Here is a 26,587-nt window from a genome sequence, read left to right as displayed (position 1 = left end):
GTACAATAAATAGTCAATTTAACTTGTTTTTGTAGAATGGCAGCATTTGCCTGTCTCATTCCTTCTTCCCTTTATTGATTTCTTTATCTCAGCGTATGTATTTTGTTTTTAATGTTTTTACCTTTTTTTTAACTCTGCTCACAATTCCATTCTTTCTGTCTATCAGTACACACTGCTCTGGGCTCTCTCTTGTAAAGCATTGATGGATTTCATCACTTGCCTCCCACAGGATGCTTTTGTACTTCACACCCTTTGTTTCTTTCTTCACAAGTAAAGATGTACCATAATCCCTTCCTATTTAATATGGGTTTTTTTTGCACTTTCATTCTTGCCCCCCTTCTACCCCTACTTTTATTCTCTTTCACTCCTTTCAATCCCACATAGTTTGACCCCAATTGTATTCATAGCAGACGTTTATCTACTTAATCTAATATGGAAAATGTGTGTGTGTGTGTGTATATATACATATCTTATACAGAGTAAGGTGATGAGTTTATATACAAATGAAAATGGCTCCAAGTCTTATGCCTCTGTGCTGGATGTTTATATTAAATTGTTCTGCTCTGACACACGGCATTCTATACACACAAGACATGGTTCTATGTATGCTTAAACACTCTTGATGGATAATAAATAAAAAGACATTTATAAGCTCCAGCTGCTGGAGGCCAAGGTGTGTAAATGTGTGCATATTGTCTAAGCGAAGGACTTGGCGAGCACAAAAGAAGATAAAGCCTGTTGAGAAACCTTACTCAAGGGCATATATAAACAGTTTATTTGTAAATGACAAACAATAGGCACAGCTTTATGTTAAGGAAGAGCTACATGTAGCTCACATGTTCTGCTCTGTTGGCAACAATACTCTTTTTCAATAGCTCCAAGTCTGTTTGTACAAGTGACATTAAAAAAAAAATCTGGCATTTTTCCATTAGTGTGATGCTTTTTATATTGTTGAACAAAGAATATTTAAAGAGCTTCATTCATATCAGTTAAAACTTTGGGTGATTGTTAAGCTAGCAGCACTAGCTAAAATGATTTAGTTACCTTCCTTTGAACCAGTTTATTTATGAGCAGTCTAGCAACATGGTTTATATAGAAAGAGGGCTATTAATAATCTTTACATATGGAAATGTTTTAGGGTCTTTTCAGAACTGAAGATATTTGAGATTAAGTTGTGCTTATGGAGTAAGTTATTTTCATATACATCAGTGATGGCATCAGACAGCCCAACAAGTTTCCACCTAAAGCCTCCAGCTCTATGCTCCCAATCAGACTTCTTCTCTGCTTTAAGTAGGGAATAAGTCCATATTTGGCCACTCTCCTGGAATGCAGGGGCAGGTTGGGATGGGGGACAGGGCCATCTGCCCCCCCCCCCCCTCTCCCTGCCACTCCCCGTCCTCATAGAGGTCAGAAGTTATGATATGTTGGGGAGTATGAATAAGATTGAATGGGAACAGCTGGCTTCCCCATAACGTGTCCTCCTCTGCACAACGCAGAGGGGTCATGCAGCATATTAGAGGAAGAGGGAGGTCACTGTATTCTGCACCAAGTGGTCTACCTCCATCTGTGAACTGAAGGCAAGACTTTTGCTATTATCTGTCTCTGTTATTTAAATCCTTACAGGAATTAGTAGTTTTCTTAAAAAATAAACACAAACTGTAAAAATAAACAAGGCATTTTATTTAGTTTTAGAAACTTACTTAATTTTGAGGCTGGCAGTAAAAAAAATTAAGTTAAATTAACATCTGCAGTAGTGACTATTTAGGTTATTTGAATATAAGTGTGTGGTCACTGGCAATCTCAGTGAATGGTAGGCATGTGGGGGCCTGAGTGCATGTGGGGGAATTTTGGAGCAAATGGAGCTCTGAGTGGCATGTGCAGGAATTTTGAGATAAGTGATGTGGAACTGTTATTTTCTTAACGAGCTTAGGGTAATGTGCAGCCCTTTCTAAGGCCAGAGGTCCACACATGCAGCCCTTAAGATGTATCAGGTTGTCCATCATCCCTATCCCTATCTGTACATTTGTTATATACACTCTCTAGTAGAGTTTATATAGCACTTATCTTTTCTGCAGCTCCTGCTATCTCAGTTGCCGTCCCTCACAGCAATTCATGCTGCTCAGTTCAAACCTGATGACATTAAGCTTTTGACGTGGCAGAGGGGGCCAGACCACCGACTATGGCGGGAGATTCAGGTAAGACAAGTGCTATATACAAATATATAGCAAATGGTTACAGACAGTGTAGAGCTATTAATTGCAAAATAAACCATTTTGCACATTATCCTCTAAAGATGTTCATAGAGGTGGACGTAAAAACACATTGGGGGTTTGAACAGGGCATATGGCTGTGTGCATGATCAGATAGAAAAGTAGTGATATTATAATCATGTCCAGTGTTTTTGTTTGTTTTGTTTTGTTTTTTATATGATACAAAGGTGTGCACACTGTGCTATTATGACTCTCTCAGATTAAATAAACAATATAGGGGTAAGTAATTAGGAATCAAACATATCTTTTATAGTTCCCAGTCCTGACAGACTAGAGTGGCCCAACAGCAATCTGTGTCATACCGTGACAGTGAAATTCAACAAAAATATTATCATTAAAACATAATCTCGGCTTAGAAGTGCCTATTTGAGAATCAAGTTAAAGATGTAAGAGCTGCTTTTGGTAGACGTTCAGGAAAATTATATTCAAATTTCGTTTGCTTATTCTAAAAAAAATGTATGAAAGAGCAGCAGTAAAGGCGTTTAGAGTAAAGGAAATTCACATCTATACACAGAAGTTTAAAAGTAATGCTGGACACACATGTTTAGAACAGGACCGTGGGCCAATAGTCTTTGAATTGCAAAAAAGGAATGAACGAGTATCTGATACAGCAGCTTATTTGTAGCGGCAACAAACAAATTACACTATAAGGACAAACAATAAATGCTGTAAGACGAGACAGATTGCTCTAACAGGCTCATTTAAAGGTAAACGCAGTTTCCGTCTAAAATGCAGATGGAAATCGCATCCAAAATGACTCATCTTACACGGGTATGTTGAGCTAGACGCATCTAAGCTGATGGTCATCACTGTCAGTTCGCATTTGCTCCAACACTCTTGCACATGCCCCTTTCCCCGTTCTTCCTCTTCAATCGTAGGGGCCACAAGCGGCCGCATGGACGGGATGCGACAGTCTACATATGGCTGCAATCCTAACTTGTGCTTTGTGGCCATACGCAGAAGTACAAAAGCGTATTATATGCTGAAAACGCAGTTTGCAGCCAATTCTATAAGAGCCTCTGAATGTCACACAGCAAAGCAGGCAGTGAGAACCAGTGAGTGTCACATGATATAAGTAACAATGAATCTTGAATTTATTCCAGAACATCCTAGATATATGAACAGTCTTACCTGGTAGCACTGCATAAATAATCCATTCATGATCCAGAAATAAACAATATATATGTGATTTAATGTAAGAATTATTATTTTGTGTGCTGAGATTACGATAATACATTAGCAGGTCTTTTGCACTTTTCTTGTCTATCGTAGAAGAAGTTGGTAGTGTTGTCAGCCCACAAAATGAGGCTGGCTCAGGTCACCAAGATTATATACATCACTTTCAGGCTATAAAGCAGCCACATCTTGTATGCAGTACAGTAAACATTGAGAGGCCATTGCTACCGAAGTACGTGGATATAGGGTAAAAATAGGACTGCAATATTGAGTCTGGGGGGATTTTCATAATTGAAACAGATTGGCGGTTGCTTACTCTGGATCAATTTCAAATATAAGTGCAGGATCGCAGGAGATCCAAAATAGGTTGAACTTGATGGACTGGTGTCTTTTTTCAACCTCATCAACTATGTTACTATGTTACTATGTTACTATGTTACGTATGTTAAGTTGAACACAAATTGCGTTCTTGGCATATAAGATGCTTTTTTTACTTCTGTGCAAGCACACAAAGCACTAATTCTGGAATAAGTGCTCAGATGTCAATGAGCGCATTATATGCCAAGGACGCAATCTGCTTTCAACTTATCACAATCCTTTGCTGGAAGAAAGATGCAATTTCAAATTAAAAAAAATTGAATGTCCAGACAACAGTTTTTGCAGTGGAAATAACATGGTATAGTGGTCCTATCATGCCTATGCTTAGCCACCTATGATGTGCACATGAACAGCAATGACATATGAGACTCACAGGATACCGTGAGAAAATTGTGTCAGTACATGATGGATGTATAAATTTAATTTCCTATAGCGGTTCTGTTTCACAGCACAATCTACCTGTCTCAGTGTGACAGCCGCCTCACATTATTACGTTGTGCTTTGACCCTGTTCTTTCCGTTATTAAGCTCTGTCTATGGCTGCCCACCTTTATGCATTTCATCTCCACCCATCTCCTCCATCATGACTATGGGGCATATTTATCAAACACCGCATTTTAAACACTATCCTTTTCATTCCTTATCGCCATGATAATTGTGACTATTTATTAAAATTCTTCTTTAGGAACAGCAGTCACGATAAATTGCTGTTCCTGCGAACTGATAACTTAACTTTTTTTCTCTGTGTCTTCACTTCCCACCAGGTTAGCGATGCAGATCAGTGTTGATAGTAGATGTGTGCATGCTCCGTCCAGAAATCCTAGGCATGCGCACAAACATCCCTGCAATGTACAGTTCACTCCAGAAACCATGTGACAGTGGGATATCGTATGATCCCCCTACACATGCGCTGTAAAGCTCTGCTCTGTGAACAGTAAGAGAAAAATGTGCCTGGAACCTAATCAAAAGCAACTTTTGTGCACATTGGACCTCACTTAGAGTCGGACGCAAAGTCTGTGTAAGGAGTGTAGAAGTGGGAGTGTGCCACAGCTTGGTAGGGTATTATGAGTTGCGCCTAATCGGACTTTGCGTCCGACTATAACTGAGGTCCATTATATTCATACTGAACTAGGTAATGAACCTGTCTTCCTTAAGAGTATGTTTAAACACACTTATTAATCACCAACACTATTCTCTTCAAATTGTAATATAAATAATATAAATCATGGCAAAGTATAGCACATAATAAAATACATAAAATATTTACTTCCCTTAAAATGCTTATTCCAATTATTTGCTAAATATAATAGTGTTACTCATTAAACAGCTATAAGAAAAAAAAACTCAATAATCATTGCATTAAAACTGTGACCCTTTACTATAAATAGATATACACTTCTCTAACATGGAAGAGTATAATTAAGAATATATTAGAAACTTGATCTAGGGAGAAATCTGATTGACATTTTCAAGTCAGGCAGAGAGTTTTGGCCTTTGAGACAAATTGGTAATGGCTTCAGTAGGTGATTCAAGATCTTGTGTATTAGAAGAAAAGAGATCTGTGAAAGGTTGAACTTGATGTACTTTTATTTTCATCTTTAATGGCTAAGCAACCATATAATTGAATTTTGTTATTTATTATATTATATCTGTAGAGAAAGAAAAGGGATTCACTTTCTTACTTGACTGATGACCCAGACTTATATGCCATCTTTCACTGATTTCAGACTTGTCCACTTAGAATCACATGTTAAATGTCTCTCATGACTTCTGCAAATTTAAAAATGATCTCTTTGTGTGTGTGCTGTTCATGCAAAGAATGAACAGACAGTGCAAAAATAAGGTCATCCACAATAACAAACCACAGATAATAACCTAAGTTTATCTCTAATTGCAGTTCTGGATTATGTACAGTGTATTTGCACAGTTCTATTGCTACTGAGAAATTGGCACAGCTTTTAAATGTAAATGTGCTCTGTAATATTGTAGTTTTCTTAAACAATGGAGATTGACTGCTATGTTGATTTAGCGGGAACACAGATATGTTGAAACAGTTGTGTATCTGCATAATAATTTGCATGGCTTTCAGAGAATATAAATACCATTTAATTTCATTTCTATGCAAGCTAGTGTCACTTTCAGGGGTATAGTTGCTAAACTGCGGGTTTGAAAAGATGGAAATGTTGCCTATTGCAACCAATCAGATTCTAGCTTTCATTTATTTAGTACATTCTACAAAATGACAGCTAGAATCTGATTGGATGCTATAGGCAACATCTCCACTTTTTCAAACCTGCAGTTTAGTAAATATACCCCTTAGTCAGTAAAATAGTCCAATCAGATTGTATTTAAATTAATATTCCCAGGTTGACAATAAAATTCTTTACAAGAAATGGTACTTATTTTCCTGTTGTCTTGCTGGAAAATATAATTTAAAAGTCCATTTTCATATAAAAAAATATATGTTTTTCTCTTCCTCAAGGGTAATTTTTGGAAATTACAGCCATAAATTAAACACATCGGGGCTGATGTATGTAAAAATAGAGTATATGCTCAGTCGGATGCATCTCACGATGTCCCAGCTCTGCACCAGTAGCCTATGCTCCAGGTTATGCCAGGTGTACATCAGATACCATAGCAACCAACTCAACCCATCTGTGTATGGTGAATGTTCTGTGACTGCCCCATTTGTGCACTTTTTTTTAACATTTTTTTTATAGCAAAAGACACATTCACCATTAGGTTTGATTGAAATGCTATAATACAGCAGACATAATATCCGTTCTTGTGAACCAATGAAAGTAGCAAAAATGTAATGATAAAATATGCATACAAAATCACATAATATAGACACAAGCAATAAAGAAAGCACAATCAGCCTTAGAGGTCAGTCCACAAACAGAAGCCGCTATCTAATGCAGGGGACCATCACCCTCTTCTGAGTGTATTTGCACCAGCTCTCAGGCACTTGCAGGTGATATAACTACTGACACGTGTACCTCCACCTCTGTGTGTGTCTGACCTAGTTTATAATTACACGAAAACACACTTACAGTACTTGGTCCCTGCCGCCCCCTCCCATTGTTCTGCCTGTCCAAGCTCAAAAAGGTAATAGACAAATATTGTATATGTGAGTAGGCGTATACTTTTTTTAGTGAGTATACTAAGTACAAATCTGCATATTTACACTAAGCAGAAGGGCATACACCCATCTCAGCATGAGCCCCATTATCTACAGTATACCTCTATATGCTCAGCTTCTCTGCAGCAGCAGGGGTTAACTTTTACAGAGTGCTGCAGCATTGTTGCAATAAAATGAAGGAAGATAAGTCAGAGTCTGCCAAAATCTGTTGTAGGAAATCTGGTTAAAAAAAAGGGCTATGTGAGATTCCAAAGTACTATCTTTTTAAACTGATTTGATCCATCAGGTTATATCTCAAGCTCACGTCTATAATTTATATTTCTTCACCAGAAAGTAGCAAAAAAGTTAATACAATCTAATTAGCAATTGGCTTAATACTTGAGAAAACAGGCTGCTCCAACAAATCTTTCATCACAGTTCCCTTTAGTCTGTGCCCTACTTTTAAAAATTGTATTGCCTTATGTCCTACATTTCCACTAAGTCACATTTTACCCTGGAACTAATAGGATATTGACCTCCTCTTTCAACATATCTCTAGGATGCCTTTGACCTGCATACCGTTAAATCCCTTAACATGCATGTGAGATTGTGGTATGTCCTCCCTCTCATTGTGCTTTATAAGATTATGTATATTTAAGGTACTGAGTGGTATGCTATGTAGACTGTGTTGCATGAAATTGTATCCTGCTACTGATGTACGTTACACAAAAGAAACAAGTAATTCATCCAGCACCAGTCATAATTATAGCTACAACACATTCGATAATTACTTTATTAAAGGCATGATTTGTACCAAATACACCAGCCAATAAAATTGTCAAAATGGTACTTAGTATCTATCTACTGATTAATACTCCCAAGGCACTCGTTATTCTTACAGTATTGCAAGCTGCAAATTACTTTGAATCAAAATCTCCAGTAGAGGGAGTAGACGTAGACACATTCTACTTGAAAATGACAGCAATGAAAGAAATGTGAAAATTAAATGATTACTGGGTGAAATTGAATAACTTAATTATAAAACCGTGTCATATACTCTCTGCGTTTTCCATAAATATGAACACATTTAATACTACCTTTTTAAACTGGCATTCAATTCAAATTCCCATTTATTTAAATGATTTTCAGCTTTTTCATTTTCCTAAAAAATGTGTAAAAATAAGTTTTACAGTTCCATTGTCAATAATAAGATTATATGAATGTAAAAACTAGGGCAATGCAATCTTATTGTGTTCACGTGGTTTATTTCACTGTTACATTGTGCATATTTCCCTTTTTATGAAAATAAACACTTTGCTTTGCATTTTGTGACTTAGACAAATAGCTTGTTTTCTGTGAAATTGCATGATTTGTCATATTTTCCCAAGGGTTTGGTGGTAGGAAGCTCCAGTTTGCCGTAAATCTGACAAATTTAATCTCAAAATTCGAGTCTAACATCAAATTTTTTTTTTAAATTGTGATATAAAATTGCAATTCACTTTAATTCACTCAGATTGGTGGCATCTCTGCTCTGAACTGACTTGCCCACTATCTGCCAGCCATCTACAATCTTTGTGGGAGCATCAGACATCTCGAGGGAAACTAAAGCACGTGCTTTAAATTATATTTTTATAGGTGGTTGTGTGTTTGCATATAAAGCGTGTATTTGCCAGCTCATTCTTGCACAAGTTATTCATTCCTGAAATTATGCAAAGTCATCAAATTTAATAGATCTAATTTCTAAAGTTATCCTTTTTGCTAAGTGCATGCTTAGGGAGAGTGCTCTAGGATATGTCCTACTCTACTTTTTTTCTCTAATACTTACAGCATGATGGTTTGAATCAATGGATTGGTGGTTTGAAATTTGGCAATTGAAAACTTAAAATTTTAGTCCCAAACCAATTAAAATGTACATCATCCTCATGCTCATCACTATCAGGAAGGGCTACAACTCTAGATGTACTGTTATCATGTTCATTTTTCATTTTTGAACTGTCAGTTGACTTGTCAATGCTTCCTTTCCATGTTCAGAATTTTGTTCCCTGGCTATCTTGATTGGACCTTTGTACGTATTTCATGCACTTGACCATTGTTATGTAATCTATGACAAAATTTCCAAAATTCATGAGTTCTGGCTTACAATAGTAATGGCATTTTACCTTATGTATGTTTTTTATTTCCTGAACTGGGAACTGTCGTTGTGCTTGTTTGTAAGTTTGTCAGTGATGGAGAAGTTGCAGCCATGGCACTGTCTTGTATTGCATTATTGGTTTAGCCTATGATAAATTACACTTGGAAGGGGGGGGATTGTGCTTCTCAGATGTGATTGATGGGGTTGGAATTATATTATATGCTTATCATGTGTCTGCCTAATGCCTAATCTAGTTTATTTACAAGGTGTCATGGCAATCTGGCACCCAGTAATTTTCAATCCCTGGCCTAGCCTGGGTATATATGGGTAATGTCAAGTACAAACATAATTGGTTTGGATGTGTTGCACTACTGAATGAAATACCAGGAGGGCAATTTGTACAATGGAAAAATATAACCCCATACAGACCTATTGGACTCCAGTAGATTGTGAGTTACAATAGAACTGACTAAGTAGTCGAGTCTTCCCCCCCCCCCCTCCCCGGGCTAAAATTTGCCAGCCCTCCCCTGTTCCTAGGAGACACATCTGTGTATGTGAAGCTTGCGAGAAAAAACACCAGGTAATGCTTATATGACAACAATTTTTGCACAGACTACATTCTACAACCAGAATAGCTTTTTGTTGACCCATTATTTCTTGAAATCAGTTTCACACATGTATGTCTTATAACTCCTGCTCTTTTAATTGTGTTAGGGGAAAAAAGATTTGGTTGCTACAGGTGATATCACTTTTTTTCCTTCTAAACAGAAATGTGCCTTGATGCAAATTAGGTGTATTATGTATTTTAAGCCAACATTTCTATTCAGGTTTCTTTAGTGTTTTAAAATGTATGCCTGTGAGGTTAATGTCTCATAAAGTACAGTTATAGATGGATTGACACACTTTACAATCCTAGCTTGTGTACTACTACTAACAGCACTTACAGCAATGAAGTGCCATTTAAAATCATATGTTTATTAGAGCAACAACTAAACAATACTGCCAAGTTAATAGTAAATGGTTTTGTTACATCCATATTCTTATTTTTATCAGTGGATGTCCAGATCTCCAGTAGATTGAGTATTACCCACTTATATTTTATATTTTTATGCCTGTTTACTAAATATATCGAGTGAATGATTAAACATTGTCTGGTCTTCTGGATTACTATATACTCTGTTATACGGCCATTGTTTGCTACATATTTTACTCTATGTTTTCTGTAAAAAAAGACACCTCACTGTAAAAGTCATTCACTTTATTACTGGTGTTTCCTATGTTTTATAAAATTATGCATATGGCAGCAAACAGCTAAAATAGCTGTTATTACTTTGCTTTGCACTTTTACCTGTGTTTAGTAAACTTGCCCATAAATATGTTGTTTACGTGTAACAAGAGGTAAACAGCATTTTCCTGCGGTGAGCTGTTACTTTTTTATCATGATAATCACAAATATACCTGATTGCTGGTGAACCTTAAAGCAAAATGATTAAGCTGTTATGGACAAATGGAGTGACCTGTAATCTAATTCAAGTGACTGTATGCAATGCAAAAAACATCAGTTATTCATTTTTGGAAAAAGAAAGATTCATAATAACTAGAGAAACCCGATGGTAACCAGGGGAAGGCTGGCAAATTGTAGCCCAGGGGGCAGGACTCAATCAGCAGCCTATTAGGAACATTTAAATGGGAAAAAAATGCAGATGGCCCAGTGACCCAGCCCAAGGTAGCCCACTATGGGACTGGCCCGGGGGGCAGTAGCCCGCTTGCTCTCCAGCACAGGCTACCGCTGGCGGTAACCACCTTAAATTAAACTGAAATGTAATGTCTAAATTACTTTGTTAACAGAATTCAATATCTTTTTGAATACACTACATTACATGTAGATTTTTTAACAATGGAGTATAATGAATAAATAACTATATTTTCAATCACTATATCAAAGGAACTAAAGAATTTCTTTATACACTATGATATATGTATAACTTCTTCCATCATAGTATTGTCCTTGCAAGACGCACTGATATATGTGGCTGCAAATAATTGTCACATTTTCCAGACCACCTAGCAGGTCACATGTTCCAGGTCACCCAGCAGGTGCACAGGGAGAGATCAATATCTGTCTCAGTTTCCAGAGCAACCAAAAGGTGCACAGGTGTATTGCCAACTGTGACATTTTCCAGAAGACAATGGTAATGCATTGTTGTAAATGGTGGGCAGACATTTTGCGAAATAACTCTGAAAAGATGCAAGCGATTACAACAGTGTGAAGATACTGGGTTCTCTGGCCCAATTCTACCCACTTTACACTGGCTGGCCACCTAGGGGTACCTTACTATGCCAGGGAAGTCTACCCAGGACCTTGTAAGGTTCGTATAGTCACTCAGGCAAATGCAGTTAGAAAGTAAAGCAATACATTTATTGTAACAAAAACAATCACTAGACTGTTATATACACACAGTAAATAAATGCCAGGCAGGGTTACCACATTATTTGTCCCTTACTTCACTAGCTTAAGGAGATACAGTCACCTGGCTGTCCGGACTTGACGACCCGTGGATCTGCCAATGTATTTTACTGGTAGAGAACGGAAACTCTAAAACCAACCACCTTGCAGCTTTCAGTCCCATAATGAATACCCCCCTCCCATAGACTGTCTCCTTATATCTAAGGTCTAATTTCCACAGTGTTTTCTCCTCCCTGGACAAGCCCCTGGGTCTATCCTTCTTAACCATTGGTGGGTGCTGTATCAGGGGGCTGAAGGGGAAAGTGGAGATGAGCTGTACTTCCACGGAAGTTCCCCTGGTGGGCTCTATTCTACATGTCTGAACTAGTCATGTTGAGAACAATGGATACTAATTGGCCTTCCCCCTCACCTGTATCCTGCAATCTGATCCTTACCCATAACCCACCTGGCTTCACTTTAAGGGCAATGACTAACAGCTTCCATGCAATATCAACAAGATACAATAAACAATATGTATATATTTACAATGAGCTACAATGTCCCATTATCCACATGTAATTAGACACTGCAGTGGTATTCTGCTGAGCTGGGGAACAAAAGCAAGGGCTATAAAAAGTACATGTTATAATAATCCACATTTTGTGAGAAATGAGGGACAGGCTGCAAATCTACAGACCAAGACCTTTAATTTGGTATATACTGCCCTGCTCAGACAACAGCATCATAGAAATAAGTCACTCATAAAAGTCGTATTTATGCTTTTAATATATCGAAGACTTATGATAAAAGAGACATAAGGTTGTGATAAAAAAAACATGATTATTTTCCAAAATGTAGATGATATTTAAATATAGGTGTGGAATGTTTTCCTTTGTTACATATTTCTTTTAGCTAATCAGCTTTTAGGAGAATGATACTCTAAATGAGAATGAGCCTAAAATTTATTGTGAAAATGTCCATTACTCAGTGATGTGTGGTTGCATTACATGTAATTGGAATCTATAGAAGCCATGGGTACAACACAGGTAATTTAGTATACTCAGTCTGCCTCCAATAGAGGTAGCTACACCATTCACTGATCATTCTGTTGATGGTAATGCTAGAGAGGTCTCTATCATTGTACTGCAACCAGTGCGTTCATGATACTTAAGGTTTGTAAAGTTAGACATTCCATCAATATTTTTTCAGGTAGCACAGCAAACATTTTTTTAATGTAATTTATCTTTATTAAGTATTAGAGGCTGTATTAACAATGGAGTACGTAAGCATAAACACGGATAGCAAAACCACCAAAATGAGTGCATTATATCGTAGTAAAACAATCAGAAACATGTAATGATAATAATGAAAAGAAGAAAGAGAAAGGTAGAAAGAGACAGAGGGACGGTACCAACTGGACACCAGAGGGGAAAGCTAAGAAGTAGGAAAGAGGGGAAAAAGGGGGGGGGGATTGTTTCCTGGTATAGAAAGAGATTAACTCATACACATTTTTCTTAATATTAGGCAAGACAGTCTATGGAAAATGTTGAATAAATTAGACATGATGTACAAGTATATCTATTAAATCTTGGAATTATGTGATTATGTGGATTGTCATCACTTTCAAGTAAAAATCACAGTTTATAAACTAACAGGCAGCCCCTTATGGTACTTGTTACTAAAACCATTTTAAAAAGGTGCCGGAGCACAACTGAGTTTTTTTCTCCAAGCTATCAATATCTTAAACAAATGGCACACAATATTCAGATTTTGCTGTTTGTATAATGTAAAACAAAACATAATTTGCAGCTGCAATAGCTATATATATATATATATATATATATATATATATATATACATATATATATATATATATATATATATATATATATATATATATATATATATATATATCATCTTTGCATACATTGCAAACGAACCCTATAGACATGCATTACATGTCTATAGGGTTCATTTGCTACTATTGCATTTAGGTGCAACATTTGCACTATATCTTAGCAACCAATCAGACTTTTGTTTCATTGTCTGGTTTGCACTAGACAAATACAAGCTAATTGCTGATTGTCTACTACTAATTATAATGTGCTGCTACCGAGTTGCCAATTACTCATGGTGAGAGGTGGTACTCCCTAACAGCATGTTCATTCCTAATAGGTTCTTGTATTGATAGTGTATCTCTACAAACTCCAGCAATTTGTGAGCTTTATTCATCATATGAGCGCTGTCACCATAACAAATATTGCTCAACATGCCATTTTTAATCAGTGTGTGTGCAATTCATTACCTTTTCCTATAACTCCAAAAGTGGAGTGTCCTATTCAGTGTTTGGTAAATTCATAGCCATGGTAAGAGATTGAGTGGCTTCTATGATTTGCTCGGTATTTCATACAATCAGTACTAAGAGGGAATCAGCATTGCATATACAAATCAATACAGACACCTGTAGTTTGCTGTTTTTTCCTGATAGATTAAATTTCTCTTTTTTTCATCTGCAAAAGGTAGCATTGGGTCCTCTATGGAGAGCTCATTCTGAGTAGGTTGCCAAAGTGTTTTCTGTATCGACAATGCTAAAATAAAAATTTCTGGTATAAAATGTCACTTTTACATTACCTAGGAAATTTTAATAGTTGGAACAAAAAGCCTTCTCACCATGTTCAACATTCAGACATTGACAATAATGGCTTGCATGATATATTATTGTATATACATAACTTTGAATAATCAGTTGTACACTGCTGAGGAAAATGGTGCAGCAGGATATATACATTAATTCTGAATGCTCCTGCAAATGGTTATTATGTCTCAGATTAACATAGCATAATGTGTTTTCGAAATTGAAACATCAGGAGAGTGATTAAAATATTACTTGTGGTCAACATTTTTAAGGGAAAAAATTATGCTACTAATTACAGACCATTAAAATTTACAGGTGCTCACATGGATTCCAAGATTATTTATTGTATTTTATAATCTGAATTAATTGGTATGTTATTCCTTATAGTTTATGAGGTGCAATAGTGGCTGTAAGTACTTAATACTGAAGGGATGTTGTTATTTTCAGTGTTATTAGTCTTAGCATAGATTTGTATGGCACCACAGTGCCCCTCACAGTAGGGAAAACAGTACATACATAACACAGAGACATACAAGGTAGACAAAACAAGCGCATACATGAAAACAAAGGGTATGAAGGACCCTGCTCATTAGAGAGCTTACATTCTAAGTGCAAGAGGGCACAGCTGAAACAAGAAAAGCAAATTCGGTTCAGAGTGGAGATTGGGACAGTTGTGAGGATGCATTAGTGTGAATAGTGTTAGCGGGGATAAGGTCACCTCTAACAAAGAGATGAGTTTTCAAAAAGTGTCTAAAGAATCGAAGGCTGTGGGAAAGTCTGAGCGTGGTAGGAAATTCCATAAGTGGGGAGCAGCACGGGAGAAGCCTTATAGGTGGGAGGGACGAGACAAGGCAAAGGTCAGAGGTAGATCTAAGAGGGCAGAAGGGAGAGTATTTTGATATGAGATTTGAGCTGTATGCAGGGGTAGCGTTTTTGAGGGCTTTGTAGGTTAGTGATATTAGTGTTTAGTGATATTGGTATTTCTTTATTGATTGATTATATATTGGATAATGCATTAAAAATTTAATTATATTAGAAATCACAAATAAGGGTACATTATTCCCTATAAGGCACACATTATCGTAATGAACACCTGAACTCTCTGTTTATACAGTTATTATTGATTATTATTATTATTATTATTATTATTAATAATAATAAAAATAATAATAATATCAGTAACATTTATTTATAAGGCACCATAAAAGAGAATGCAGTAAACCAGTGCAAGTCAAAAACAGGACATTATATACATAAATAAAAAAAATGTGCACTACAAAATTGGCAAAACATTAGGATACACAGCAAATGAATAGCCAAAACCAGCTGGAAATTAAGTTCTCAGCGGGAAATAGTCCCTTGAGATGACCAGAGGTGTGGAAACAAATTAGCACAACTAAGCCTGTGTCCGGGAGTGTGGGTGCAGAAAACAGGATCAGAGCAACTGATAGACTGGAGGATAGACTGGAAGACACAGGTGAGCTGGTGCCATAAGTAGTGAATGGAGGAGGACACAAGGTAAGAGGGCCCTGCTCGTGAGAGCTTACAATCTAAGGAATCTAATTCATAGAAGGCTAAATATATTAACATGGCTTGTTTTTTATAATGTAGTTTCCGTATCCTTTACAGTAGAGAATGCATTATCCCATTTATAATCTTCTATGTATCACTACTAGAGTGTCACAGTTTACAATACTATAAGCTATATCAAATATTACTTATATTTTTATCTTTGTCTGTTTTCTGAACTAAAATTAATGCAAACCTTTATATTTTTAGACCTTTAAACTTGTAGTATTTTCTTCCTGTTAGGATTTATCATTGTTCAAATCAATAATCTTGCATTAATCTTATTAATCTCTAAAATGAAAATCAAAATCCTTATTTTCAAACAGGAAAATAGAAATTGAATTTATCATTAACCTGCATGGATTGTTTCTCTAACTTACTCATTTATAAACCCTTTATGTCTTACTAATACGTTCACTGCACCGACACCCAATTATTATTGTTATTGGATTCATGTTTATTTCATGTTATAGATATGCTGTGTGCAGAGTGCAGGAGCTATGCCAGCACATATAGAGAGAAATTCATATATAGAAAAAAGAAGAAGGGTGGAAATTATTAAAGGTGAAAAGTAGAAAACTGTAACAGATCAATGAATATATGTGTAAGTCAATAGAGAGTCCAGAGATGACGGTTTTGGTTCATGTGAAGCCTGTGATCACTGGAGAGTAAATGGACAAGCTGATGCCAGTGACCAATAGATTTCACAGGCAATTGAACTTTCATGTTTTGAGGACAGAGTCATTTTGTTGGTGAACAGCATTATGTTGACAAAAGAAAATTTGTCCCTGAATGTTGCAATTATCTATTATTTGGGGCATTTTGGTTTCTATTTTTGAAAGTTAAAAATGTAAAGTTTTTCTTCTTGTTGGTTTTTATAGTGTTATTTTTTTTTTTTAACAGTTGGCCTTTTACTTGGGATTATATGAGTGTGGTTCATATGTATCAATTGCGCAGCATTTTATGTTTTATTCATATACAAACATATATTTATTCTAATGTTCAAGAATATCCCCTGAAACACAGTACAGTCTAATTTGTAGAATTAGTTGTCGATTTCATACAGTAATCTTAGTGCAAATAATATAACATTTTAAAGTCCACACAGTAGTGTTTTTTTTAAGTCTAGTTATTTCCAGAATAAATATATAATCTAAGACTTTTGTCGTTTTTCTATTCCCATTCCATTGTAAGTGGACTGGAAAATTAAGTAAGCAAGAGCAGCAGACAGAATGTCTTACATCTCCTGCACAGAAGAGCAAGAAACTCTTTAAATCAATGAACCGTGCTACTATGTGGCAGGTAAAAATAAATATCACTATTAGACTTTATTTTAAAAGCAATAGGCATGCTTTTACATATCATATATCAGTTCTAGAAATACTGGTAGTAATTACCATACATTGTCACATTGTCACATTAGAAACCCAGCACAAATTAAGTGAAGACAATATACTTCTTATTTATTCAGGAACTAGGCCTATCTAGCATAAAACGTACAAAAAACAAAAACATTTTTCTGTAGCTGCTGTTGACTCAACAGGGATCATTTACAAAGCACAGAACCTGTGAACGCACAGTTCATAATTTTGCTGCAGTTCTACTCTTTGGAAGTGCCAGTGTGCAGATTTGTGCGTTTGCAGTATGTAATAGGCCTTCACATGTTGGCAAAAGTAAAAAATGTCATTTCAGTCTTCTTTACAATCACATTGTTAACCACACCCTAAATTTATTACAACTCTTTCATTTTTTAAGAGTGTGAAAAGACTGGTTTGTATGCCATGTGTTTTCCTGCACAAACAGTGGCAAAATAGGATGTTAATATCACAAATAAAGAAAAAAGAATACAAAATGAATACCAAAAATAATGTGCAAAGTGGACAGAGTGCTGGCCCTGGAACCCTGCTGCCCTAGACCTGAGCCTATTTGGCCTTTTCCGCAAATCTGGGCCTCTATACTTTTGTTTTTATATTTTTGTGCTACTTATATTTTTATGTATTTTGCGGATGATAGTGCAATTCAAATATATTATTTCAACAATTATATGTTTTCATAAATAAATACCTCTGCTAAGTCTGTAATCGGACAAATATGGCCTATTTTGCTATCATGGGAGCATAACATTTTGATGTGCTATAAAACCGAAATACTCCACCCTAAAGAAATATAGAACCAGCTGTATTTCACGTGAGGCTCAAACTCATAGCCTCACAATTGCTGTGACACAAGGACCATGTGCTAACAAGGACCAAGTGCTAACAACTGCCATGTGCTAACAAGTACCATATGCTAACAAGTACCACGTGCTAACAAGTACCACGTGCTAACAAGTACCATGTGCTAACCCATTTCCTAATTGGTAGGCTTAGACAAAAAATATAGCAGTGTAAATGACCAACACATTTACTAAAATAACTATTTGTCAACAGGACATACACAAAGTACTTACAGTGATGGGTACTATTTATTTGCCTGGTACCCTTACCTATTGCCTGTGGCAATTGCTCATTTATTAACCTTACCTATTGCTCCTAATAAAAGTTAGTTTGTTAATCACATTATATTTGGTAGCTTTATGTGTTACCGTTACCTTTTACCTAAGTGTAATTCATATTTTAACCTTAAAAGGGCAGACATTATGGGCCTGATTCAGAATAAGCATAGCTTGCGGCTTAAAAAGTCACACTCATGCGTATGTACTCCGTATTCAGAGATGAAGATTTGTCCAGGTCTGAATGAGTAGCAGATTTGTCCACTTGACAACAGACACACCCCACAGACACTTACATCCAACGTGCGAACATGTACAACAACCTTTTACTGAATAGGGTACGAATACAATTGCTATGAAACATCATTTAACCTTGAATAACCTACCTAATACAACAGGAACGAGTTCTCGACATGCTTAAAACAAACAAAATTATATCTCAGCTACAAGATGCTGGCAAATCCTAATCTATGGCTGTGCGACTTCTAAAACCTCTATAAGCATCTGTGAATCATTCATAAATCTCTGTTTACAAGCAATCCTCTAGTTTGGGTGTTTGCCATCATGATCATCCACTACTTATACCTGCCCCTGACCACCTGCAAATATGCAAATAAATCTGTCATATCTGCAACCACAACCCAGCAGGAATTTGTATGCAATTGCTTGAAGACGTCACTACTGTACATTGCCTACATTAGAACACCCCTTCATCATCATCATCATCATCATCACCATTTCTTTATATAGCGCCACTGATTCCGCAGCGCTGTACAGAGAACTCACTCACATCAGTCCCTGCCCCATTGGAGCTTACAGTCTAAATTCCCTAACATACACACACACACAGACAGAGAGGGAGAGACTAGGGTCAATTTTGATAGCAGCCAATTAACCTACAAATATGTTTTTTTTGGAGTGTGGGAGGAAACCAGAGCACCCGGAGGAAACCCACGCAAACACAGGAAGAACATACAAACTCCACACAGATAAGGCCATGGTCGGGAATGGAACTCATGACCCTAGTGCTGTGAGGCAGAAGTGCTAACCACTAGGCCCTTCCCTCTCAGGCCTCTACAGGTGTAAAGAGTCGTAAGTGGCAAAAAGTCATGCGTCTGATTAGCTACAGTTGCATACTTTCACTTTTTAAGTATGCGCAGCGTGACAAAATGCAAAGATACACTGTGCAAATGAGCGTATGTCTCACTATGAATCAGGCCCTATTGGGCAGATTCAATTGATCGCATTACTCTCAAGAGTAAGACGGCCCACGCACTATTACTGTTACTACTGTAATAGTGCGCATTATTACCGTTAGTACACTAGTTTTAACGCTGATTTTTTTTGCTCGCGGCTCAGGGAGCCACGAGTGGATATCCGGGTTCAAAATTACCGTATTAACGCTAACAGTGTGCAGGCTGCGTTACTCTCGCTACTAACGAAGTCATTTGAATCTGCCCCTATGAGTTTGTTTTTTTATTGATCTTAACTAAGTAAATTTTAAACAGGCTTTTCAGAAAATGTTTAATCACATTTTTTTTAACATAACTGATTTCAAGATTGGAGACATTTTATTACAGTAGGTTAACCTATACTGCAGTATATTATTTTTAATCTGTCTAGAATAAATGCTAATTCCTTCTCACTTTGCTCATGACTCATTAGTAAAGAGTAGCAGCAACTCATACAAGCAATAGGTTTAGAAAGCCTAAAGTTAGCCCTGCGGTATAACTGTGCTAACAGAATAGCATGTTTCAACTTACATTTTATGCAATCCATTAAACTCTAAGTAAAGTGTATCTGACAGCACTTGTCAAAATACACTTTTCCAAAAGCAATCCCATCAATTAGCAGTTGAGCCATCCCATCTTTTAGAGTGAACTTAATGAAATATAACTAGCCTCTCAATAGAAGTAAAACTATATTGTTGGTTTTAACAAGTGCACCCAAGGCAATGTTGTTTAGTACTGGGGAAACTAACTGCCAAAAAAGGAACACTGGTTTCCATTTTTTCTTGGGTTATTTTACCATAGTCTGATATTTCTCCCATTTATAAGATAGTATTATTGGTGTTGTTCTGTAGTGCTAAATATTCTACATATATTAAAACTAAATATTATTATTTTGATGTTAAGGAAATTTTTAAAAAAACACTCTAGATTAAAATACCTGGGTGCAAATGAAAAGGATACATAAATAACAGAAACTTGTAGGCATCTAAATTAATACAATATATTTACTTTTCTATTTTTGTTAAACAAGTCACAATCTTTTAAAAACTTCTTCAAATTATACAATTATTAAAACAGAATAACATTGCTTAACCAAACATTATATGGTTTCAGACACGCCTTGCAGGACTCTGGGATATGTACAACAATGACAGTAATTTAGTGTAAAAGAAAATACCAAGGATTGAAATATGGGTCAATTATAAAAACTGGTGCATTGAAAAAGGTACGGTAATTTGTAACTAGCAAATTAAAGCAAACACCTGAGTGGTTTATTTGATTGCATCTACCCTATACCAATCAGGTAAATATGATAATCAATCTGACTAATGAAAGCAAGAATCTGGTTATTATGATACACAAATAATCTATTTTATTAAACACCAAACTGCTGATAAACTCCCCATGCAGATTCCCTTCTTACATCTTAACTTAGCTTGCCTGAAATAAACACATGGAAACGTGTTTAAATTTTGGCACACTGAGAGTACAGATTTATTGTAAATGATGGTGACAACTAAAGCGGATGTAAGTTCAGCTATAAAGCTAATACCCAATCAACAAAGGGATGGCCAACCGGCCCTGATTCCCGGGCACTAAATTATGGCATAAGTGAAGCTACGCCCCTTCTGGCCTCAACGGGCACGTTTGCAAAACATGATACTCAGGGCATTCGTAAAAATGACCCCAATAGATATATTTATCGAAAGGGAAAGAATCCTGTAGCCAGAAAATCTCATGCGCCATGTATTAACTGCTGACTGCATTGCTTTCCCGCCGACTGTGCATAGTCTGAATGAGGAAAAAGAAAGTTAACAAAATTACAACACAGCAGAGCATACATAGACTATAGGGTCAGGAGGGAGGTATTTTCCTGAGTCAAAGAGGTTGGCTTCCTGTTCCTGCCTTACTATAAAGACTTGCATATCCACTCCCCTTCAAACCTATTGGATAATTTAAATACAAGCCAGGAAATCTAACCCCTTGCAAGTAAGTGCATATATAAACCACAAGCCTAGCGTTTAATTGCATTTATCCCTATGCAGGTCTTCATTTATTTATATGCCATGTTAACTCTTTTATAACTTTGGATTTTAGAATTATGTGTGGATATAAAAATTACAAGTGGGCATTAAGTTCTTGCTGTAACATTAAAACATCTGATATGTACTAGTAAAAGTAAAGTACAAAGCAGAATCCATCTTGATTATAATCTCTTTTGGGATATTACATTAAGGGATATCATTGTGTCTGCAACGGGTGGCACAATTCCAGCTATCTGAGCACAGAAGAATACAATTTCTGAATAAGAAATTTTAAGGCTTAAAGATTGATGTATGAAATAGCCTGACCTTCATCTGTCATTGAGTGTTATCATTGATTACTCAGATGATTCTTGTTTTATTTCTTTAGCTGCACATTCAATGAAACCTTATGTATTAGAAGCTTTATGCAACAATATATAAGGATATAAGGATGGAAATGACTCACATCACTAAACAAGCCAAAGCATTGCTATGTGTCAGGCATACTTACAAGTATATACTTGATTTTCCTGTCTGTTTGAATCTACTTCTACAGTCTGAAATGTTTGGCTTTATGTCACGTGGATATTTTAGGGGTTGGGGCTTGGTCTATTTAACTGCATTTTGTGTAGAACATGGTTATGTTCTTCAAAAGTCGCCACCTCTGCAGGCTAATACTAGTATATAAATATAAGAACATTATAATTTGCATTATATACATAGTTGCTAACTGTCCATAAGTCCCAGGATTTTAATATTTGTCCCTACAAATCTCCATATTTTGACTGCATAATAAAATAAATAAATTAATTAATTAATTCCTTTTCCCTATTGTCTTACAGAGCAAGTAAAGCCACTGTTGTACATTAATATATATTAAACATTGTGTATTACTGGTCTGAATACTATACATGAGAGAAATGGAGTGTCCATGCTTCCACTCCTTTGCAGGAGGATGTCATGTTAAAAGGGAGAGGCTTCTCTAACTAAATAAACAGACAATAGGGGGAATTTCATTGTAAACAAATCCTGAGAGGTGACTCAGGTAGGGCTGCTAGACACCTTGTACTGATTTGTTTTTTTACAGAAATAACGCTCATTTTTGCGAGCGCTCCATAGAGTTGCGAGTAAAAATTATTTCAAATAAAGCTTATTTTAAATGCTCACAAAACCTAAGCGGACCATTTCTTTATTATTTTATTTTACACAGTGCACTTTGTATAACAGCTGGCTATTTTTATTGTGTATTGTGTTTATTGTTTATTGTGTATTACATTACTCAAATGCGCCTACAAATGCACTTTTATGTGAAATGGGTCCCATTCAAAATATAGAAGAAACATTTCTGAGATTGTCAGATGTAACAGGATTTTTTTTTAGGGGGAAGTGGTGGTTAAAAAGTGAAATTTACATATTTTGCCTTTAGTAGACTAGTCAATTTGCAAATCACCATGTAAGTCACAAAGAATAAAAGATTTGATCAAAGTGGATGTGTGATAAATTCCTCCAACCCCTCTTTTTTATTCTGTTAGATGTGTGTAATGAATAAGATTTAAAAAAAATAAATAGTATTATTGTGGTTTCTAGTAAAGTGCTTTTAGCTAGAGCAAATAAACTTTACTTGGTTATATGAAAATGTAAAAAGCTAAACAATTCTATTGCACTATAAAAAGTAAAATCAACACATAAAGGTCTTGTGGGAACCCTTTAATCAGTACATATTTTTTTCTCTAATTACTTGCACATTCTTCTAAGATATTACAAACTGTCTGCATATTATTTTCAAATATTTCCATTAACAGTTATGACTTTCTGTAAATTTGAAAATGTCAAGGCCAATAAAACAACATATTTCACCAATAATATTCTTGACATTTTACAGATTTATGTAAGGGGCTTCTAAATATAAGCATGAATTTAATAAAAGCAAGAAAGGGAAAATACACTTGCCAACTTATAAAATACGCATGATGCACTTCACATACTTATACACTATATGATAGTTGCCAACTCTCCCAGAATGTTCGGGAAGCTCCCAGAATCCTTGTGAAACTCCCGGGAGAGCAGGCAATTCTCTCGCATCCTGCCCGCTCCCTAATGAAGTGGGTAGGATGGTGCCAAAATGACACGACTGTCCCGCCCAATTCCGCCTTCCCACCAAGTCCCCTGTCCGACATATAATGGGACCAAGAAAACAGGAGAATAGTGGCAGAACTACCGTGGGTGTAGGAGGTGTGGCAACTGCAGGGCCCCCAGAAGTGAGAGGAGTCGGGCAATGCTACACTATTAGTGCTCTCCTGCAGGAGAGGAACAGTGCATGGCGTGGTCCCATAACAAAACTTTAGTAAGGGCCCAGCAATCTTTTCAGAGCAAAGCGGAATCCACTTCTGAGCGCTGCATGTGCAGAGGCCCCGTCGATGCACTGTTCCGGCCTTGCAGGAAAGCGCTAATAGTGTAGTATATTGAGCCCACTGTTGCAGATTTTTTAAAAAGTGTAGATAAGCTCACATGATTTTGAGTCTTCCAAGGATTGGTCCTTTTATAACATTGTGGGGTGGATCTTCAGAATATGGTTACAGCTAGATGGTAATCTTGATTTTCTAGAAGAGAATGGTTTAAGGGCCCAGAAAACCATCATCATCATTTATTTATATAACGCCACTGATTTCGCAGCGCTGTACAGAGAATTCACTCACATCAGTCCCTGCCCCATTGGGGCTTACAGTCTAAATTCTCTAACATATACACATACAGACAGACAGACACACAGACACGGGTCAATTTGTTAGCAGCCAATTAACCTAACAGTATGTTTTTGGAGTGTGGGAGGAAACCGGAGCACCCGGAGGAAACCCACGCAAAAACGGGGAGAACATACAAACTCCTCACAGATAAGGCCATGGTCAGGAATTGAACTCATGACCCCAGTGCTGTAAGGCATAAGTGCTAACCACTTAGCCAACCAATAGTTTAAATATTTAAATATATTATTAAGAAACAAAAAGTAAATAATAAACTTTATTTTAAATTATAAAGTGCTTATCTGTATGAGGGAAAAGATGAAACTCTAGGCAAAAAGATGTGCACAATCCCAAAGGCAGATAATGCAGTAAGTCCAAGGTCTTAATCAAATACAATGTAAACATTTTGCATACTCAGAATGATCTATATAATTGCTTGTCTGTATGGAAAGTCAATCAGTTCTCTCTAGCGGTGAAATCCTGCTTGAAGGTTTATTAAAAATAATTAGTAGCAAGTGTTATCTGGAGTGCCCATTTGCTGCAGCGCAAGTGCCAGCTGATCTGTTTCAAAAAACCTACCACCAACAAACGGGCACAGTGATCTGTCATCTTTCCAGTCTTTTGTACCAACTGAATGACTGTTTGTAGGTGCATGGCATTGCAGGGACATTTTTAATGAAAAGTGATCAAGATTTTAGAAAGCCTCCCTTTACTGCAGTTAAAATAAATAATCAGTTATCTGTATTTTGTTTCTTATGATTATCATATTTTATATCTGAAATATATCTATATATCTACATTTGGTATTAAAATTTAATTTCACAAGCTGGGTAACCCAGTGTATTAAAATATGTCATAGTACTTTTTGGGATTCTAAATATTGCTTTTTTAAAGATAGATAGATGGATAGATAGATGGATAGATAGATAGATAGATAGATAGATAGATAGATAGATAGATAATTAGTCAGACAGATTATATTTTTAAACTGCAGCCAGTATGATACTTTTTATTATTATTTATTATTAGCACCAAGGGCGTACATTTCATTTCCATGTAAGGAAATCCTTGCTAATGTGCCATGCCAGGATTAAATTTGTGTTGTGGTTAGAAGGGTACATAGATTTTCCGCTCTCTTTGATGCTTGGCTTTCTAAGGGATTTGTTACCATGCGGTTTCTATGCAGTGGTCGTAGACATTATTGCACATTAAAGTCAGGATTTTTAAATGGATTATTGCTATGAAAGTTCCCTGGTCCTGTCACAACATGAATTTGATGGCTTAGGCAGCATGGAGTCTTCATCTATTTCATACATTTTAAGGCAAAATGGATTTCCCGACACATACATAAAACTATTTAGAGGAAAATAAATGTTGAAAACAAAAAAAAATAAACAGCCGTGATTTATCTCTTTCCACATAATATACAATGCTATATTGCTGAAATGCAATAGAAGCTTGGCAAAAATAATGAGCTATAGTTTTAACAGTTTCTAAACAGACTGTATTCATGCACGTGAGAAACACGCACACACATAGACACAGTCTGGGTATCTGGGTGTTTTGGGCTCTAGAGTGTTTGGGACTAAGGGGCATTTATATTAACTAGCACATTTTTTGACACGATCATTCATAATGATAATGAATGAAAGATTGCGAGCATTTATTAAAACTGTTCTGCAGGAACAGCAGTCACAATAATCTGCTGTTCCTTCGAACACAGACCTGTACCTATATCCTATCTTCTATATGGTCACTATAGCAAAGTGGCATCCTTTACGATATTAAACGGAGGGGAGAGCAGGTAAGATGCGGTGAGGGATCCGTAAAATCCCTCTACCACAATGCTCTCCCCATAGGATTCAATGGCGTTAGCCATCGGGCACAAGCCATCGGGCACAAGTCTGCTGTTGCGTATGATTACAGTGGGTACACTGCAGATATCTCTGATATCTGCTGCAATCCCTAAGTTATAAATAGAGGAGATACTTAGAATTGCAGCCGATTAGAAGCTTGATAAATATGCCCCTATGGAATTTAAAGACCTTCTCCAAAATTTTGTGCATCATGACTAAAGATGACCTAATTTGTACATTTACAAAATCTTTGCCATGGCCATTAACGTAGGAAAATTGCAGACAAATACTGCTTTCTTTGCAAAAAAAACTTATTATAAAAAAAATTCAAAAATACCATAACCAGTGCTACTACATATTTTTTTATAAATTGCTAATACTGTAATTGCTGAGAACAGTAGGATGTACTAGTAAACTGTAATCTTTTAAGCCAATAACCAAATTACTTGTTTTTCAATTAAATCTTAAAACCAAAAGGAGCTACCAAATGAGAAGTAGCTATATTTATATCCAGGGCA

At 36.3% G+C, this 26,587-nt stretch overlaps 1 protein-coding gene across 2 annotated transcripts in view; it reads left to right on the top strand.

The window, feature by feature from the left end:
- PCDH10 (protocadherin 10) overlaps positions 1-26,587 on the top strand; it is a 50,872-nt gene that overhangs the window by 15,955 nt on the left and 8,330 nt on the right. The window contains exon 5 of one of the 2 annotated variants that reach the window (XR_012688661.1): positions 2,076-2,195. The exons of the other annotated variant lie outside the window; for it this stretch is intronic. The gene's annotated coding sequence lies outside the window, so the exon portion shown is untranslated. The remainder of the gene's footprint in view (positions 1-2,075; positions 2,196-26,587) is intronic. 2 annotated transcript variants of the gene reach the window in all.

This window comes from Mixophyes fleayi, chromosome 1 (genome assembly GCF_038048845.1).
Source record: "Mixophyes fleayi isolate aMixFle1 chromosome 1, aMixFle1.hap1, whole genome shotgun sequence".
Taxonomy (NCBI): Eukaryota; Metazoa; Chordata; class Amphibia; order Anura; family Limnodynastidae; genus Mixophyes; species Mixophyes fleayi.
This window is presented reverse-complemented; position numbering and strand designations above follow the sequence as displayed.